Below are 18,626 nucleotides of genomic sequence, written 5' to 3'. Positions count from 1 at the left end.
GGGAAAGAACAAATCACAATGGAAAGTTTTCAGCATGGCACAGAAATTAATTCTTGGTTGACTAATGGTAGGTGCCCATTATTTCTTTGATTTTAAATTACTATGAGCGTCTAGGAATTTCTTGTATTGCCAAAAGCACTAATGCAGGGCTAAGAGTAAAAACTCTTTCCCTATCTAAAATACGTAAAGAGTAGCTGAAAAGGAGAAATCCTTCCCAGCCAATATTCAGCGCTATTTAACTGGCCAGAAATGGTGCTGACCAGTTAAATAGCTCATAACCAGTTTAATGTGAATATTCAGTACAAGACACCTGGTTATCTCTGCTGAATATTTGCAGTTAGCGGCTAAAACTTAGCCAGCTATACTGAATGATAACTGGCAGTTTTCAGCACTGTGGGTCGGATTCTGCAAACGGCGCCATTATCGACGGCTGCCTACGAAAATGGCACTAGTCATGTGTCAATCACGCTATGGTGTCGTTTGCAGAATCGCGGCCACGCCAAAGGGAGGCACAGGAAATGTAGGCCAGGGTATTACAGGCCTACGTGGATAGTGCCTATCTGTGATGTGGGGCGTGTGAGGCGCAGTGCTTAGAGCCACAATCTCAGCACCCTGAGGTTGTGGCTCTAACCACTGTGCCTCACACTCCCCATAGCAAAGAGAATGAATCGCTGCTCACTACCGGCAAAGAACAAAAGTATTTAAAGGTACGGGGTGGGAGTGTCAGGGTAGTGGAACTGAGCCACCTGATTTCCTGGTAGAAATGCCAGGCTGGAGGGGGGGGGGGGTAGGGTTACCAGAGGTCTGGATTTCCCAGCACTTTGTTTGGATTTTGAAAAGCTGTGTCGGGTAAGGGGGGAAGGCCGCTCATGTGCAGCCTTTCTCCCTGCCTGACAAAAGCAGGCAGCGGGGGCGGGGCTAGAGCAGGTTTGAGGGTGGGATTAGGGCGGAGATGGGCAGAACTAGGTGGGCCTGGAGGCGGGGTTATTGTACCCACCCACTTTGGACTCAGGCCTGCCCAAAATTGGATGTCTGGCTACACCCCTGCCATTTAAGTGCTGACTCCAGCGTCAGACTGCCCCAAAATAGCTAGGTTTCCCTTTACAGCCTGTGATGATATTCAGGGGCTACTAAAAAGCATCAGATACTAGTCCCACAAAGGTTATTGAACCAGCCAGGAGCCATTTCTGGATGGATAAATCGCTTCAACCACTACAACCCAGTATTCTTTCTATTGTATGCCACTTAAGCTCGATTGTTCTTTATTTTCCTGGATTTCCTACAGTTTTCTTGCTTTAGTTTGATCTATATTCATCTTCTAATATCATTCTTGGCTCCATTTCACAAAAAGCTCCTGGCATTGTTGCAAATGGACTCTATTTAATAAGGTCAGGGTACTTAAGGAGGTTACAGTGCTTTCTGTCAAACTCCAGGCCAGTTTTAAGTTAGAATGATCTGGTCTTGGGTTATTTTTTTTTTTTCCCGACATCCATTGTAATGCATCCTGCTAAATAAGGTGCACCAGACTACGAATGAGGACAAGTACTTGACCATTATTTCAAGGTGAGAAGGATTTGGGAAGACAGCACAGACAGAGGAATCTTGTGCTATATCACAGTGTTACTAGCCGTCCGTTTCCATGATTTCCGCTTTAATATATCAGATTACCGCACCAAATCAATTATTGTCATCAGCGCTTTCTCAGTGCCTGATGGTCATGTGACCTTGTCCATGAAGCATTATGGGAGACTGAGCTGTGGGAAACTGGACTGATTACTCTCCATTTCGTTGCTCTCGCAATATTATATTTGATGCCACATGAAGTATCAGACAATTATTATTACTTTGCATATCTGATGAATTTATTTTTTCAGTTTGCGGATGACACAAAACTCTCCAGCAGGGTCAGAACTGTTGAAGAATGCAAAGAAATGCAGAGCGACCTGAACAAACTGAGTGAGTGGGCAAAAAGATGGCAGATGAGCTTCAATGTGGAGAAATGTAAGGTCTTGCACATAGGGAAGGGGAACTCCGTGTACAGCTATACGATGGGAGGGAGGGTACTGGGGGAAGGCAATCTAGAAAAAGACCTGGGGGTATTGGTGGATAACACAATGAAGCCGGCGGCGCAATGTGCAGCGGCTTCAAAGAAGGCGAACAGAATGTTGGGCATTATCAAAAAAAGTATCACTACCAGAACGAAGGAAGTTATCCTGCCACTGTATCGAGCAATGGTGCGCCCACATCTGGAATACTGCGTCCAATACTGGTCGCCATACCTCAAGAAGGACATGGCAATACTCGAGAGGGTCCAGAGGAGAGCAATGAGGATGATAAAGGGCATGGAGAACCTTTCATATGCCGAACGGTTGGACAAGCTGGGGCTCTTTACCCTGGAAAAGCGGAGACTGAGAGGGGACATGATAGAGACTTATAAAATCATGAAAGGCATAGAGAAGGTGGAGAGGGACATATTCTTTAGACTAGCAGGGACAACTAAAACAAGAGGTCATTCAGAAAAACTGAGAGGAGACAGATTCATAACGAATGCAAGGAAGTTCTTCTTCACTCAACGGGTGGTAGACACCTGGAACGTGCTTCCCGAAGAGGTGATAAGACAGAATACAATTCTGGGGTTCAAAAAGGGACTGGATGACTTCCTGGAAGCGAAGGGGATAACAAGGTACAGATAGAGGTTTACCTTACAGGGCATTAAGCGAACAGGGTATGGACGTTTAGGTTAGGTAGGGAACACTTACAGGTCACGGACCTGGGGGGGCCACCGCGGGAGCGGACTGCCGGGCACGATGGACCCCTGGTCTGACCCGGCAGAGGCAATTCTTATATTCTGTTTTCATAATGGGTTTCCATATTGTTATGAAACTGTATCCCTTTGAAGTCCAACATTTTATCTACGGTGCTTCTGCTTGTCACTTTACTTTTTGATGGCAAGTTTTCTCATTTTGCTAAATATTTCTGTTTATTAATTATTGAATCTGAATAAGCTACCTTTGGACATTAAAATGGCAGACCCAGTTTTAACATGGACAAGTGATATACATAAAGAAAAATAACTCTAACTATAGAGGAAATTTTATAAATCTCCATATTAGTGAAAAATTGGGTATATTTTATTAAGTGGATACTGCTGGTTTTGAGAATTATCAGAGAAAAATTATATGAACTTATGTATAAAAACATAGAAACATGACAGCAGATAAAGGCCAAATGGCCCATCTACTCTGCCCATACACAGTAACCATTATATCTTTCTCTGAGAGATCCCATGTGCCTATCCCAAGCCCTCTTGAATTCAGACACAGTCTCTGTTTCCACCACCTCTTCTGGGAGACTGTTCTACGCATCTACCACCCTTTCCATAAAAAAGTATTTCCTCAGAATACTCCGGAGCCTCTCACCTCTTAACTTCATCCTATGCCCTCTCATTGCAGAGTTTCCTTTCAAATGAAAAAGACTCAACTCATGCACATTTATATTACGTAGGTATTTAAACGTCTCTATCATATCTCCCCTCTCCCACCTTTCCTCTACAGTATACAGATTGAGTTCTTTAAGTCTGTCCCCATACGCCTTATCACAAAGACCACACACAATTTTAGTAGCTTTCCTCTGGACCGACTCCATCCTATTTATATATTTTTGAAGGTGCAGCCTCCAAAATTGTACACAATATTCTAAATGAGGTCTTACCAGAGTCTTATACAGAGGCATCAAAACCTCCTTTTTCCTACCTCTCCCTATGCAACCTAGCATTCTTCTAGCTTTCACTGTCACCTTTTCAACCTGTTTGGCCACCTTAAGATCATCACATACAATCACACCCAAGTCCCACTTCTCCGTCGTGCAAATAAGTTCTTCATCCCCTAAACTGTACTGTTCCCTCTGGTTTTTGCAGCCCAAATGCATGACCTTGCATTTCTTAGCATTAAATTTTAGTTATCAAATTTCAGACCATTCTTCAAGCTTTGCCAGATCTTTCTTCATGTTATTCACACCATCTGGAAAATTTTGGTATCATCCACAAAGAGGCAAATTTTACCCGACAACCCTTCAGCAATATCATTTATAAAAATGTTAAAAAGAACAGGCCCAAGAACACCTTGAGGCACACCACTGGTAACATCCCTTTCCTCAGAGCGATCTCCATTGATCACTACCCTCTGATGCTTTCCACTCAACCAGTTCTTAACCCAGCCCATTACTTTGGGACCCATCCCGAGGGCACTCAGTTTATTTATCAGACGTCTATGCTAAAGGCTTTGCTAAAATCTAAATACATCACATCTAGCGCACATCCTCTATCCAATTCTTTGGTCACCCAGTCAAAGAAATTGATCAGATTTGTCTGACAAGACCTAGCTCTAGTGAATCCATGTTGCCTCCAGTCCTGTAATCCACAGGATTCCAGAAACTTGACCATTCTCTGGTTGAAACGCGTTTCCATTAATTTGCTTACTACAGAAGTCAGACTTACCGGCCTGTAATTCCTTACTTCTTCCTTACTTCCAATTTGTGGAAAGGGACCACATCCGCACTTCTCCAGTCCTCTAGTACCACTCCCGATTCTACTTCTTGTTTGAAATACAAAGATTTTCTGGGTCAAAATATGTATCTGTTTGAATATTCAAAAGTGAACACCACTCACATGTTTTGCTTTTGGGACTCCTTGTCAACCTCTTGGTTAAAGGTTCACGTTTAAGAACATAAGACTAGCCTTACTGGATCAGACCAATGGTCCATTTAACCCGGTATCCACTCTTCACGGAGGCCAATCCAAGTCACAAGTACCTGACAAAAACCCAAATAGTAGCAGCATTCTATGCCACCAATCCAGGGCAAGCAGTGGCTTCTCCCATGTCTGTCTCAACAGCAGTTTATGGACTTTTCCTCCAGGAACTTGTCCAAACCTTTTTTAAAGCCAGCTACATTAACCGCTCTTACCACATCCTCTGGTAATGCATTCCAGAGCTTAACTACTCTCTGAGTGAAAAAATATTTCCTCCTATTGGTTTTAAAAGTATTACTTTGTGGGCGCGATGGACCTAAGGTCTGACTCGGCAGAGGCGATGCTTATGTTCTTAGTAAATATTGATGCAGTAAAAAAAAAAAAATCGATCCACTTGTACCCATTCTACACCACTCAGGATTTTGTAGTCTTCAATCATATCTCCCCTCAGCCATCTCTTTTCCAAGCTGAAGAGCCCTAACCTTTTTAGTCTTTTCTCAGATGAGAGGAGTTCCATCCCCTTTATCATCTTGGTCGCTCTTCTTTGAACCTTTTCTAGTGCTGCTATATCTTTTTTGTTGCTTGCATACCTTTAGCTGTACATTGGGTGGGCAATTTTAGGAAAGCCTATTTCTTCATGGAAAGTTGCTTGGTATTTCTTAATGACCTACTGTCATAAACATGATGAGCTCAATGGACCAGTAGTCTGATTTGGCATAGAATTTCTTACAGTCCTGTTAAAACTTACAGGAGGAATATGTCATCTAATGACATAGTCACTCTCTTAAATTTGTTAAATGATTACACTAATTGATGTACAAAATAGCATCACTTCCTCCAGGTTTCTTTAATTTACAGTACTGTACTGTACATGAAACGTGGTTGAGAAACCAGATACACAGGAATCAGAATGAGGTTGGAGGGATGAAGTTTGATAACTGTAACTTTGAAACGTTTGATTTTATTAAGCACAGCTATTCAAAATTTAATTAATTGAACATAATTAATCTCACAAATCTAATTTCCCAGGTGACCTATGAGTTGATGACCCTCAGGTCGGCCTGTATCAGTCGTGTCATATTTATTGCACCATGAACATTGTGATGTAACCTACCATGACCTACCAAAGAGTGCTTTTGGAAAACACCGGTGAAACACATGCCTTCCATACATGCAAACTTTAATGACTGATGCCATTGTAGAGGACATGACTAGAAAAGCTGATCTATGGATGAGTAGAAACATTTCAGAGATAAGAGTAGCTGGGTACAGTTTGTATAATTAGGGCAGTATTCTCCTTTTTCCTGCCTACACTCTATTACCACTAGGCTCCTTTAATAGACTGGACATCTGTAATGTTTTTTGTTATATCAAAGGCATTATTCCCCCAACATAGATGATTTGTGAAAAACTGCAAGAGGACCTTGTGAGACTGGGAGTCAAAATGACGGATGATGTTTAAAGTGAGCACGTGATGCCTGTGGGAAAGGGGAACCTGAGCTATAGCTACGTTACACTCTGTGTTAGGAGTCACTGCCCAGGAAAAAAAGATCTAGGTGTCATTGTTGAGGATACGTTGAAACCCTCAGCTCAATGTGCGGAGGTGGCTAAGAAAGCAAAAAAGAATGTTAGGAATTATCAGGAAAGGAATGGAAAACAAAGATGAAAATGTTATAATGCCTTTGTATCATTCTATGGTACGGCCGCAACTTGAATACTGTGTGCAGTTCTGGTCGCAATATCTCAAAAAAGATATAACGGAATTAGAAAAGGTAGAGAGAAGGGTGACAAAAATGATAAAAGGCGTGGGACGACTTATATTGATAGGCCTCAAATCTGATGCTCTAACCTAGATTCATAGAAGACAGCCTTACTCTGGGAGGTAGTTACTAACCTGCCATCAGGAAACAGTGCTTCATATTTGCTTCTCAATGTGTTAAATGGCAAAATCATATCCTCCTTACATCACCATCTTCAAGAATAAATTTTCAAAGCCTTTTCCATGAGTAAAATGGTGTTTTACTTGATGAAACAAGCTTTACAAAATTGTCCGCCTAATATGGGAGTACACTTCTCTCTCCGTATTTGCTGTGATAGGGGATTAACAGAACCACAAATACAGAAAAACCGCGAATAACTTTTTCATATGTTATTCGCTGTTTTCTATGAAAAACCATCATGAGTATGGTGAAACCGCAAATAACATGGTGGGAGACTTGGCCTGTTCCTGAAGGAGAGGCAAAACACGGTGAAGAAAGTGCTGGGAATCAGCGATTTTCTCTGTAAATGCTTGGAATCAGCGATTTCTCTATGCAAGCTGACATAATTTTGGGGGGAGAGGAGCCAGCAAGCTAAAAACCATGAATAATCGAAACCGTGCTTGCTGAAACCGCGAATACGGAGGGAGAAGTGTAAACCTATGAAGACAGTTTTATTTTCACATTTTACACACAGAGAACAGATGCATTTTGGGGAAGGGGGAAGTAACTTGTGCACATATTATGAAAATTCAAATACAGGCACATGGATTAACCTGTAAAAACTGAGTATCTAAGCGTTGAGCTTCCTTTGGCTAATTTTCAAAGTGTTAAATATGCATACTATTTCTTTGAAAATATGGCAAAGTCTGCTCGGATAAACATGTGAATATACTTTTTATTGGTGTGGGCAGTTATCAAATAACTCCCACCCCACCTCCCAGTGAATGAGGTGATTGACACTGGGGGGGAAGTCTGCCCCGGGTGCAGTCTTTGTAAAGGGTGCAGATACCTGTCCTCCTCCTCGCCAAGCACGTGCGCTCCTTCCCTCGTACCTCTTTCATTTTTCCTGTGCAAGCAGCATTACGAATTTGGTGCCCGTGTCGGTGTCACCTCTCTTTGATGTCACCTTGATGCCCTGCAATTAGGAAATGACATCGGAGGGATAGCCGACATGACAAGGGCAGCACGTTCGTGCTGTTGCTCTTGCCTGGAAAATTAAAAAGGTATGGGACATGAGGGCGCATGCCAGGGGGTTTGGAAAGGAGCTGGGGGAGGGGTGTGAAGGTGATCCCCTTACCCTCGCTACGCCACTGTTGATCCAGTCTTTTTTGTTTTCACCACAGTGTGTACAGTTGTAGTCTGTGAATGGGTCTCCTGCAGTAGGAAGTTGAAATGTCACAAAATTAAATACATGAAAATAAGGTCACCAACCGAGTGACAGGTAATACCCCTTTCTACTGGACAACAATCATTATTCCATCACCCACAATGTGCTCCTTGAACTTCACATCTACGCACCTACTTCCATAACAACCAGATTGCTAATATCTTATTGAAATAAAAGCTATTTTTGGATTTTCCCTGACAAAAGTGGGCTGCTTAGAGAAGCATAAAGAAATAGTCATTAACCTCATAGCAGTGGAAATCTATGCATAAAAAACATATCATGTCAAATCGACAAACAAGTGACTGATGGCAAATACTAAAATGTAACTGATGACATCTCAGGGGACCCTGCCAAAGTATGATTGAAAACCAGAGTGCATTTAAAAGGCAACGACACTGATCCCAGAGGCCTGGGATTTCTGGAAGGTGCCAAGTTAGTGTCAGGATTGCAATCAGATATATTATTCAAGATCGTTTCTCACCTTTTTTTTTCTAAGTAAAAACCTCCTGTAAAATTAGCAAAACCAGGAGTATTCCGACACCCTTTCAAGTGCAGAGATAACATATCATATCTGGAAGTATCCCAGCTCGCAGCTATTAAATGCAATTTGATTAACTGGGAGCAGATCGTAAGCTGCATTTTGTGGCGATGCCCACAGCCGGCCAACATGCATTCGCTCTGGGAACGCAAAACCTGACATCAGAGTGTAGTTTGAGCCAATCATATACCAGGCCTGCCTTAGCTCTAAAATTCTAATCAGCTCTAATCACAATGGTGTGCTAACGTGTTAATGCAAGAAATGCATGATATGGTTTTTGACCCTTAGAGATTTTTTTTGCTAATCTACAGGATGTCCCATTCCTCACAATATGATGCACCCAAATTATTTTTCTTTAAAAAATAAGGAATTGAGCTCATATAGACAGTAATACATAGTGCATAATACCGGGCAGGGATTGTACAGTATACACAGCGGTATACATGAAGGAGACCAATTTTACCACTTATGAAAGCAGGAATAGCACCGGAAGTCAGTAACAGCAGCCTATTTGCTCAAAGATTGACATCTATGGCCTTCATGAAATACTTTCTGGTAAAATCAAAGTCTGTGATCATTGCATTGAAAAAGACTTCATTGCCTGTAACCAAACAGTGTGATGTTTTGACAAATAATCATTAACATTGCAAGATGAGGCCAGCTCTGGAAAAATTAATCCAGCTATTTTTCAGATTGACTAAAAACTTGGTTGCCTCAAGCTTGGAATAAACCAGGGTGTCAAAGTCCCTCCTCGAGGGCCACAAATCCAGTTGGGTTTTCAGGATTTTCCCAATGAATATGCATGAAATCTATTAGCATACCATGAAAGCAGTGCATGCAAATAGATCTCATACATATTCATTGGGGAAATCCTGAAAACCCCACCGGATTGCGGCCCTCGAGGAGGGACTTTGACACTCCAGGGATAAATGCATTCATTTTCCGCAGCATCCTTTCAGTGGAGCAGGACATCATTCTCCAATCAGTCACCTCTGTTAAAATCTCAGGTGTGATACTGGATCAGAAATTATCGTCCCACGATTGCCTGAGAACGCCTATATGGACAAGTGATTTCAAATCTCCTCCAAGGCTTATCCAGAACTATTTTATATGCTATTAATGACTTTAGGTGTTATAAAATGTACTTTTATTAAAATTTATTATCTTATCCAGTCCATAAAGCCAATTATCTTAATCCATATATATATTTTGTATATGTAAATATAACAATTATTAAATGATTTATTTATATACTAATGAAATCAATGCTCCTCCATGGCTCATCCATAAAAATAATTATACATTACTAATGTCTTAAAATATTATAAATATAACTACACATAAATTTATTATGATGGTGAGCTCCTCAAATAATTATTCAAATCTATCCCTACCCATTTTTCATATTTTTAAAATAACATTTTGCCTTCATAAAGCGCCAAGTATTTGTACTTCAATCTACCATATTATTCCATATGTGAGAATGTCAAGTTCAGAGCAGTGTTTCCCCAATTCGGTCCTGGAGTACCGCCTTGCCAGCCAGGGTTTCAGGTTATCCACAATGACTATGCGTAAACCTGATTTGCATACACTGCCACCGTTATATGCAGATTTCTTTCATGCATATGCATTGTGGATATCCTGTCAAGGGGGTACTCCAGGCCCAAATTGAGAAACACTGGTTTTAGAGGTTGCATAAAGTCGATTCAAGTTTTGAGTTGTCTACAGTAGAAAAAAATTGATCCAAAGCAAGAATATCAAAAAATAATAACTTATAAAAATAAACTGAGAACTCCTTTGGCATCAGCAACATCACATCCGTAAATGAAGCCATAGGAAAACTAGTTTTAGAGTTACAGCAACACATTTCAAACAGAGTTGAAAAAGTGTTATTATAGAGAATACAATAATCTATGCTAAGAATAGTGCCTGATACAGTGTGATTAGATGAAGTTAAAGCAAAACCTGTCATTAAGCACATATGGTTTTCAACTGTGTGAACTAGAAGATCTCAAGTGCTGAAATAACATCTTTTCCAACTTTGCAAATGGAAATGAAATACTTTTTGTCCAAGGAAAATTATAGGTAAAAAGGTTTAGATCGCACAGCATATAGGGATATTTTTCAAAGATTCTTGAAATATGTGACGTACACAAAAGCATTATATAGACAAGAAGTCCTCCAGTTCTAGAAAGAATTGACTTAATCTATGCCTGTGGCAAAACATTTGAAAATAGAAGACATCACATTAATTTTTCAATTGGCGTTATTATATTTGTTGAAGATTAGATGTAAAGCACGCATGCAGCTGAACTGCTACCAAGCACAGTTTTCAGGCTCATGTATCTGAAAAGGCTCGATAAAGAAGAAAATATTGAATATATTTTCAAAGAGAGGACAGAATTGTCCAAGAAGCGATGCTGGATATATGAGGGATTAAAGACCATGGGAAGAATTGTTTCCAACTGAGAATAAATACATGCAAAGGAAGCAAGATCACATTCTTTTCCGTAATGCAAAAAAGGTGGAGATATCCTATTCATGTTCACACTTTAGAATGCTTTATTTTCGCCACTATGGTGTGCTGAAGAGCACACCGTTGTTCTTATTTCTGCTGGCTGCTAGGTGGCGCTGTACCAAACAAGAGGAATGCAAATCACTTCACTGGCTCCCTATCCACCTTCAAATACAGTTCAAATTCTTATTACTAACCTACAAGTGTGTTCATTCTGCTGGCCCTCAATATCTCTCCTCTTCTCTCTCCTTATACACCTCCCAGAGAACTCCTTTCCTCAGATTCTCCTCCACTGCTAATTCCAGATTTCGTTCCTTTCATCTAGCTGCCCCTATGCCTGGAATAAATTACCCAAGTTTATCCGCCAAGCCCCTTCCCTTGTTTAAAAGCAGAATGAAAACCCACCTTTTTGATGTAGCCCTCAATCCATAACCTTACTCCCCACTGTCCACCAATCGAGCCAGCAGATTAACCATTCCCCCTAACTGAATCCATGGCATCCTGTTTTTTTGCCCTGTCCGTTTAGATTGTAAGCTCCTCCGAGCAGGGACTGTCTCCTTCGTGTCTCTGTACAGCGCTATATACGTCTGACAGCGCTATAGAACTAATAGTTTATTTTATGCACATATTACACATCCAGTTTAAAACATTTCTATTTGAATTTTTTAAACAGTTTCTTTATGCATTCTTAACAGGACGATAAACGTCTACAATATTGCTATTGAAATCCAGCCAAGTTTTGCAGCAGAGAACATTTGCATGTGTTTAAATAATGGGATTCATACTGATTCCACCTCGGTATCTGAAATATTCTTTTCTTTTCTGTAATTCAAATGTACATGTTAAATTGGCAGAAATTATGATCTTCAACTTTCAATGTCAGTCAGTGCTATATATATAAGCTGTGGGTTATTGTATATTATATACAAAGGGATTTTTTTTTTTAATAACAGGATGTCTATTATAAATGACCAAAAAGGTGCCTGTTTTATAAACACAAGCCAAAAACGGTCCAAAGTCATTCCATGCCAAAAGCTTTATACGAACACAAAACAAAAATGGTCCATATCCCAACATAGGTGTCTATGGGGGCAATCAATGACAAAGAAGAGGGCTTTCCCCTGAATTCTATATATAGTGCCTAGATTTGCGTGCCAAAATTTGAGCATATTCCTGAAATGTGTACACAAATTATTATTATTATTTATTCAATTTTAATTGAACATACAGCATAAAAATGCATTAAGAAACAGAAAGCGTAATGCTATAAAAAGAAAAAAAATCAACAAAGTATTTTCCATATGGAACCTAACAAATAAATGTATTTCATAGCAACTCTCTCTATAAGTCCTCAACTAGAAAAGAGGAAGAGGATAAGGAAAAAGAGGCACATCTCAAAAGACAAAAAAAGAACTTAATAGGAATAATAATGACAGCATCTCGCCGGTAATAGAATAATAAATGTGTACACAAATTAATTGCTTCCATCGGGTGTAAGTCTGGCACAAAAAGATAGGAATGGAAATCAGCACTAAAGGGCAAATTCTAGAAGAAGTTCAGCGCCATTCAAGTCCAATTGGGGGCTGTTTGATGAATCACGCTGAGTGGCACCTATTTTGGAGGCGCCTCTGTGAGCGCTTAAGAGCAGCGATTCTGCCACAAGGCGTCTAACACGTCACCATGCCCAACGTGCATAGCGCCTATTTTTTTGAAGGCCACCTAAATTTTTAGAGGCGCCTTTTTGCTCTTTCTTAATACGTGCCTAAGTTTCAATTATTGCTGATTAAAAAGCTTAATTGAGCTTGTTAATCAATTTAGATAGGTGCCTATCTGATTGGCTCACATAAGAACAGCCATACTGAGTCAGACCAATGGTCCATCAAGCCCAGTAGCCCGTTCTCACGGTGGCCAATCCAGGTCACTAGTACCTGGCCAAAACCCAAGGAGTAGCAAGATTCCATGCTATCAATCCAGGGCAAGCAGTGACTTCCCCCCATGTCTTTCTCAATAACAGACTAAGGACTTGTTTCCATTTCACATCTATGTCCGAAAAACAGGATGCCTAGATTCATGATGGCAGATAAAGGCCAAATGGCACAGCTAGTCTGCCCATCCACAGCAACCATTATCTCTTTCTCTCTCTGAGGGCCTATCCTAGGCCCTCTTGAATCAGACACAGTCTCTGTTTCCACCAACCCTACCAAGAGACTGTTCCACACATCTACCACCCTTTCCATAAAAAAGTATTTCCTCAGATTACTCCGAAGCCTATAACCTCTTAACTTCATCCTATGCCCTCTCATTGCAGTTTCCTTTCAAATGAAAGAGACTCGACTCATGCACATTTATATTATGTAGGTATTTAAACGACTCTCCCGCTTTTCCTCCAAAGTATACAGATTGAGACCTTTAAATCTGTCCCCATACGCCTTATCACAAAGACCACACACCATTTTAGTAGCCTTCCTCTGGACCGACTCCATCCTTTTTATATCTTTTTGAAGGTGCGGACTCCGGAATTGTACACAATATTCTAAATGAGGTCTAACCAGAGTCTTATACAGAGGCATCAATACCTCCTTTTTTCTACTGGCCATACCTACGGCTGGATAAGTTGCAGCTGTACTCACTCGAGGAACGCAGAGAGAGGGGTGACATGATCGAGACATTCAAGTATCTCACGGGCCGCATCGAGGTGGGAGAAGATATCTTCTTTTTCAAGGGTCCCACAGCAACAAGGGGGCTTCCATGGAAAATCAGGGGCGGGAAACTGCATGGGGACACCAGGAAATTCTTTTTCACTGAAAGGGTGGTTGATCGCTGGAATAGTCTTCCACTTCAGGTTATTGAGGCCAGCAGCGTGCCTGATTTTAAGGCCAAATGGGATAGACACGTGGGATCTATTCACAGAGAAAGGTAGGGGAGGGTCATTGGGGTGGGCAGACTAGATGGGCCGTGGCTCTTATCTGCCGTATATTTCAATGTTTCTATGTTACCTCTCCCTATGTACCCTAGCATCCTTCTAGGTGTCAGAACAGCACTCTGAATGAAAGAGATTTGCATACAATGGGGACAGTGTATGCAAATCTATCTCATGCATATTCATTGTGGATATCCTGAAAGCATGACCAGCTGTGTGCGTCAGGACTGAGTTGAGAACCCCTGACCTGGAAGGATAGATTGAAGAAGTCTGGTTAATTTAGCCTAGGCCCTAGAATATGAGGTGTATCTTGATTGCACTATTCAGATATATACAGAGGGTGTGATAAGGATGGTATATTTTTTCTCTTCTAGGGTTAGGGCTTAAATTACAGCAGAGGGAAATGTAGGTTAGACGTGAAGGAGCACTTTCTAACTCTGAAGATATTACTAGAACAGATCTTCAACAGATGAACCAGAATTTCTGTCAGTGGAGATTTTAGGCCAATATTCCTGGGATTAAACTGAATCTCCCTGGAGGATTAAGAGAATGACCTGATGAACTCTGGAGGCCCTGTTGAGTACATGATTCCATGATTAAAGAAGATGGAATTCAACATGCTTGATATTATTAAAACCTAAGTGCAGTATCTTTTACAGAAGCGCTGTCAAATATAACCACATTTTGCTTGTCTGAACCTGTCAGTAATTTACATTTCTATGCTCTCTTCTACAAAATAAATGACTTTCTCTGTCAGCCAAACACACATCTGGGTCCAGCTATGAGAAAGGACTTTTCCCATGCTGTGTCTACGGGAAAACCATGGAACATGGTAGGATCTCTTCTCCACGATGGTGTTTCCTAAGGAAAAATAAAGAAGAAAACTTCACATTCCAGCTGAATTCCTCAGTGATCACACAGATATTTTAAATTACATTCACAGAGCAATCGGCAATGAAGGTCAAATCTGAAAGTCTCTGTTTGATAGCTTTTTTGAATATGTAAAGGCTTAATAGATACTGAGGGGGGGGGGGAAGCATAGTCTTTTCCAAGAACAGCATCGCCAAAAGGCAGTAAATGAGTTGGATCATTGTGCCAATTTTAGCATTCTGTAAATGAAATAATTCATACAAAGGGATTATAAAAGCATGCAGAATTAATGCCAACAGAAACATATTGCAGAGATAATAAATAGTTGAAGCATTTCCTAAATGAACAATTTCAAATACCTATTAAAGTAAGAGACAGGCTTAGGCTTCTAGTAATGACTTTCCCTCTTCAAAATGAAATCTGTATCCTTGATTGTAATTTCAAATCCCCAAGGACCAAGCAGTTCTAAGACCAGAGTTTAAAAGACTTTCCAACACTGCACTCGTCTGGGTGTAGTTCCGAAGCAGATTTAGAACCTGGGTTTCCAAAAGACAATGTTGCATAAATCTTTATTACACCTCTGCTCCTGAGTGCATCCAATTGCCCCCCAAAAAACAAAACCACAATACCGGCTGCGTTGGTTTCCTTGTTTTCGCATCAGCACTCGTTTATTCAAAACGGTGTGGAATGATTGTGCTGTGATTGTTAATAAAAACGCATTTCTAAGCATCAAGCCTGAGTCTATTATTCTAAGTTAATTGCATTTGCCCTAAAGAGATTTGCAACTTGCTGTCAACCTATTTGTGTCACTTTCATTGTATTCATCACTCAATCATGTCGGAGATTTTTTTTTTTTTTTTAACAGCCTATATATTGATCAAACAAATCTTGCACTGCTTTTCCAGCAGCACTATTTTAAAGAAAAAGTCTATTCTGAACAGATTGTTTGTTATGATATTAATTTACATGAACTCTAGGCCTGTTTAATATTTCAGCTGTAAACAGGGATAGACATGTGCTAAATCCTATTAAATCTAATCAATACAGCCCACTTCGGTGTCTAAAAGAAGTATAATTGCATGTTTACATTGGTTATCGTGTCAGATGTCTGATTTTAATAGTAGAACTATTCTTGTAGAAATGTGAACTGTGTTTTCATGTTTGGGGATTTTGTAGACATTGTAATATCAGCAATAATCATACTGCAATAGGAAGGATTATATTAAGGGCTCCTTCTATAAAGGCTTGCTAGCCGCTACTGTCTTCTTTTAAGCAGGCAGTAATTTTTCAGCTAGTGTACGCTATAGCATGCGCTAATCTTGTGCGTGCACTAAAAACGCCAGCGTACCTTAGTAAAAGGAGCCCTAAGTTTAAGCCCTTGAACTTAATTAATATTTATGTGTCTCATGCTTAAATTAATGGCATCCCCCCTATATCTGCAGTTCTACAGATTTTAAATAGTAGATAATAGTTGACAACTATATATAAGAATATATGAGGGGGTGCTAAAAAGTTCTCAGCCCAACCAAGAAGAGAACGACATGGATATGGTTCAATCAATGATCTGAAACAATGTCAAAAACAGAATTTCGTTTCTGCAAATTGGCACTTGACAAAATAAGATAACAGTCTTTTTAGTTACATTGGTAAAATAATGCTCAGAATTTAGGAAGTTGGTTGGTTGGGCTGAGAACTTTTCAGCACCACTTCGTATGTTCTACAGAGGGACATCTAGTGGTGGACATTTGTTAATGCACCCTATAAAAAGTATGATGAATTGATCTAATTACCACTAATTTGTCAATTAGCAAATTTTAAATTAATATAGGGCCATTTTACTAAGCTGTGGTAAGATTTGGGCTTATTACGGTCTAATGCAGGCCTTTCCGGCTCGCTAAGCCTAGATTAAACATGGCTTTTTTTAAGGCCTTTTTTTTTTCAGGTTATGTGCTATGAGCAATATTCCCATTGGCATGTGGTACCTGCAAAAAAATAACAAGGGAGCACTTAATGTCTCCTATTTAGAAGGTACAAAAGGGGGACTTCTATAAATGGTACTCATAAATAAGCAAAAAAGATAGCAAATACCACTTCAAGAGAGTATGTATCCAAAAATATTCTAGCTACTCAGGAAAAGGCCTCAGAATAGAAGCCTACGCGCAGTCCTATCACAGACTGAAACTTCAACGTAGCTACTCCTTGCTCCAATCATTGACCAAAAAACCTGAGAGTTAATTCAGTACATTTTAAATATTTTTTAATAAATATATAATTTTTTAGACTTTTTGTAAATTATTTATAAACTCATGGGTACATCTCTCTAATAGTTTGAGAAAGAATTTGACAAAGAATTTGACAACTGGATACTTATCTCAGCATTGTCATTATTAGTTCATGTATTGCCTGTTAACTGCCAGTAAGTTGCTGACGTGGCCAGCGTTTCGTGGACATAACACTCGGTCCACTGCATCAGGGCCAGAGGCAGAGACATGCAGGCATTACTCCGTTGTAAGCTAGTAAATATATCTTGGTGTACTCATAAATAAGCACCAGAAAAACACTGGTGCTAAGCACTATAATTATTTTTAAGATAGCTCGTACAAATGGGAATATTAGCATACAACCTGCAAAAACAAAACCCCCTAAAAATGCCATGTTAAATCTAAGATGGGTGCCCTTTATAGAATAGCACTCAGACCCTTTTCCAGTGCTGAAATTTTAACTCTGGTATTTACTCCAGCTGAAACCCAACTCATTGATGATTTATTAAATTATAAAGAACAGAGGTGGATATCTGAATTAAAAACAGTGCACCCTAGTGGTCTAAAAATAAGGAGTGGAATTGTCCTAATAAGACTGGTGAACACAAGATGTTGTGAAAATGCCTTTTTATTCATCCAATGGTTCAAATGCATCATTAATCCAATAACTCAATGACTCAGGACTAGAGACTGGACCAACAGTCTGAATGATGTGAAATCGAAGTATGGTTTTAGTGTGCGTAGTTTCCATAAATGGAAGCAATTTTTGAATAGGATGTTGGTGTGGGCTTCGAGTGTCAGTTGCTGATCTAGGGTAACTCCTAGGATTTTGATGGTAGGATTAATTGGAAAGTCCGTTCCATTTAGGTTGAAAGCCGATTCTGTTGGTTTGTTTGTTGGGGAGGTCATAAATATCTTGGTCTTTCCCGGGTTTAGCTTTAGTTTGGAGTTTGTTGACCATTGTTCTACACGGTTAATGATTGATGAGATGAAGTGTCTGGTTTCAGTTGACAGTGTAGAGATGGGGATGATGATCGTGATGTCATCCGCATAGATGTATGATTAGAGGTTCAGATTGGAAAGTTCCTGGCCTAAGGAGGACATAGAAACATAGAAATAGACGGCAGATAAGGGCCACGGCCCATCTAGTCTGTCCACCCCAATGACCCTCCCCTACCTTTCTCTGTGAATAGGTCCCACGTGTCTGTCCCATTTGGCCTTAAAATCAGGCACGCTGCTGGCCTCAATGACCTGGAGTGGAAGACTATTCCAGCGATCAACTACCCTTTCAGTAAAAAAGAATTTCCTGGTGTCCCCGTGCAGTTTCCCACCCCTGATTTTCCACGGATGCCCTCTTGTTGCTGCAGGACCCTTGAAAAAGAAGATAACTTCTTCCACCTCGATGCGGCCCGTGAGATACTTGAATGTCTCAATCATGTCACCCCTCTCTCTGCGTTCCTCGAGACATGTATAGGTTAAATAGGGTGGGGGATAAATGGGAGCCTTGGGGACACTACAGGGGTTGGTCCAGATCTGGGAGTAGGTTTGCTCACTGGTGACTTGTCTATTTCCTTCTAGAATAAGCTCCTACTGTGTGCCCTCTGGCTGCTTAATTGGAGACACCCAAT

The 18,626-nt window shown here is 40.4% G+C and overlaps 1 long non-coding RNA gene across 3 annotated transcripts in view; it reads right to left on the bottom strand.

Moving 5' to 3' along the window:
* The window catches only part of LOC117351344, a 92,332-nt gene that overhangs the window by 2,328 nt on the left and 71,378 nt on the right, over window positions 1-18,626 (bottom strand). For 2 of the 3 annotated variants that reach the window (XR_004537392.1, XR_004537394.1), the window contains 3 exons: window positions 15,097-15,273; window positions 14,581-14,728; window positions 7,805-7,881 (listed from right to left, as the gene is read on the bottom strand). This is a non-coding gene — a long non-coding RNA (uncharacterized LOC117351344). Of the gene's footprint in view, window positions 1-4,495; window positions 4,634-7,804; window positions 7,882-14,580; window positions 14,729-15,096; window positions 15,274-18,626 lie in introns of all 3 variants that reach the window. The other variant, XR_004537393.1, reaches the window with a different exon arrangement.

The sequence above is a fragment of the Geotrypetes seraphini genome, chromosome 17, assembly GCF_902459505.1.
Source record: "Geotrypetes seraphini chromosome 17, aGeoSer1.1, whole genome shotgun sequence".
Taxonomy (NCBI): domain Eukaryota; kingdom Metazoa; phylum Chordata; class Amphibia; order Gymnophiona; family Dermophiidae; genus Geotrypetes; species Geotrypetes seraphini.
Note: the sequence above shows the minus strand (reverse complement) of the source record. Positions and strands in the feature narration are given on the sequence as shown.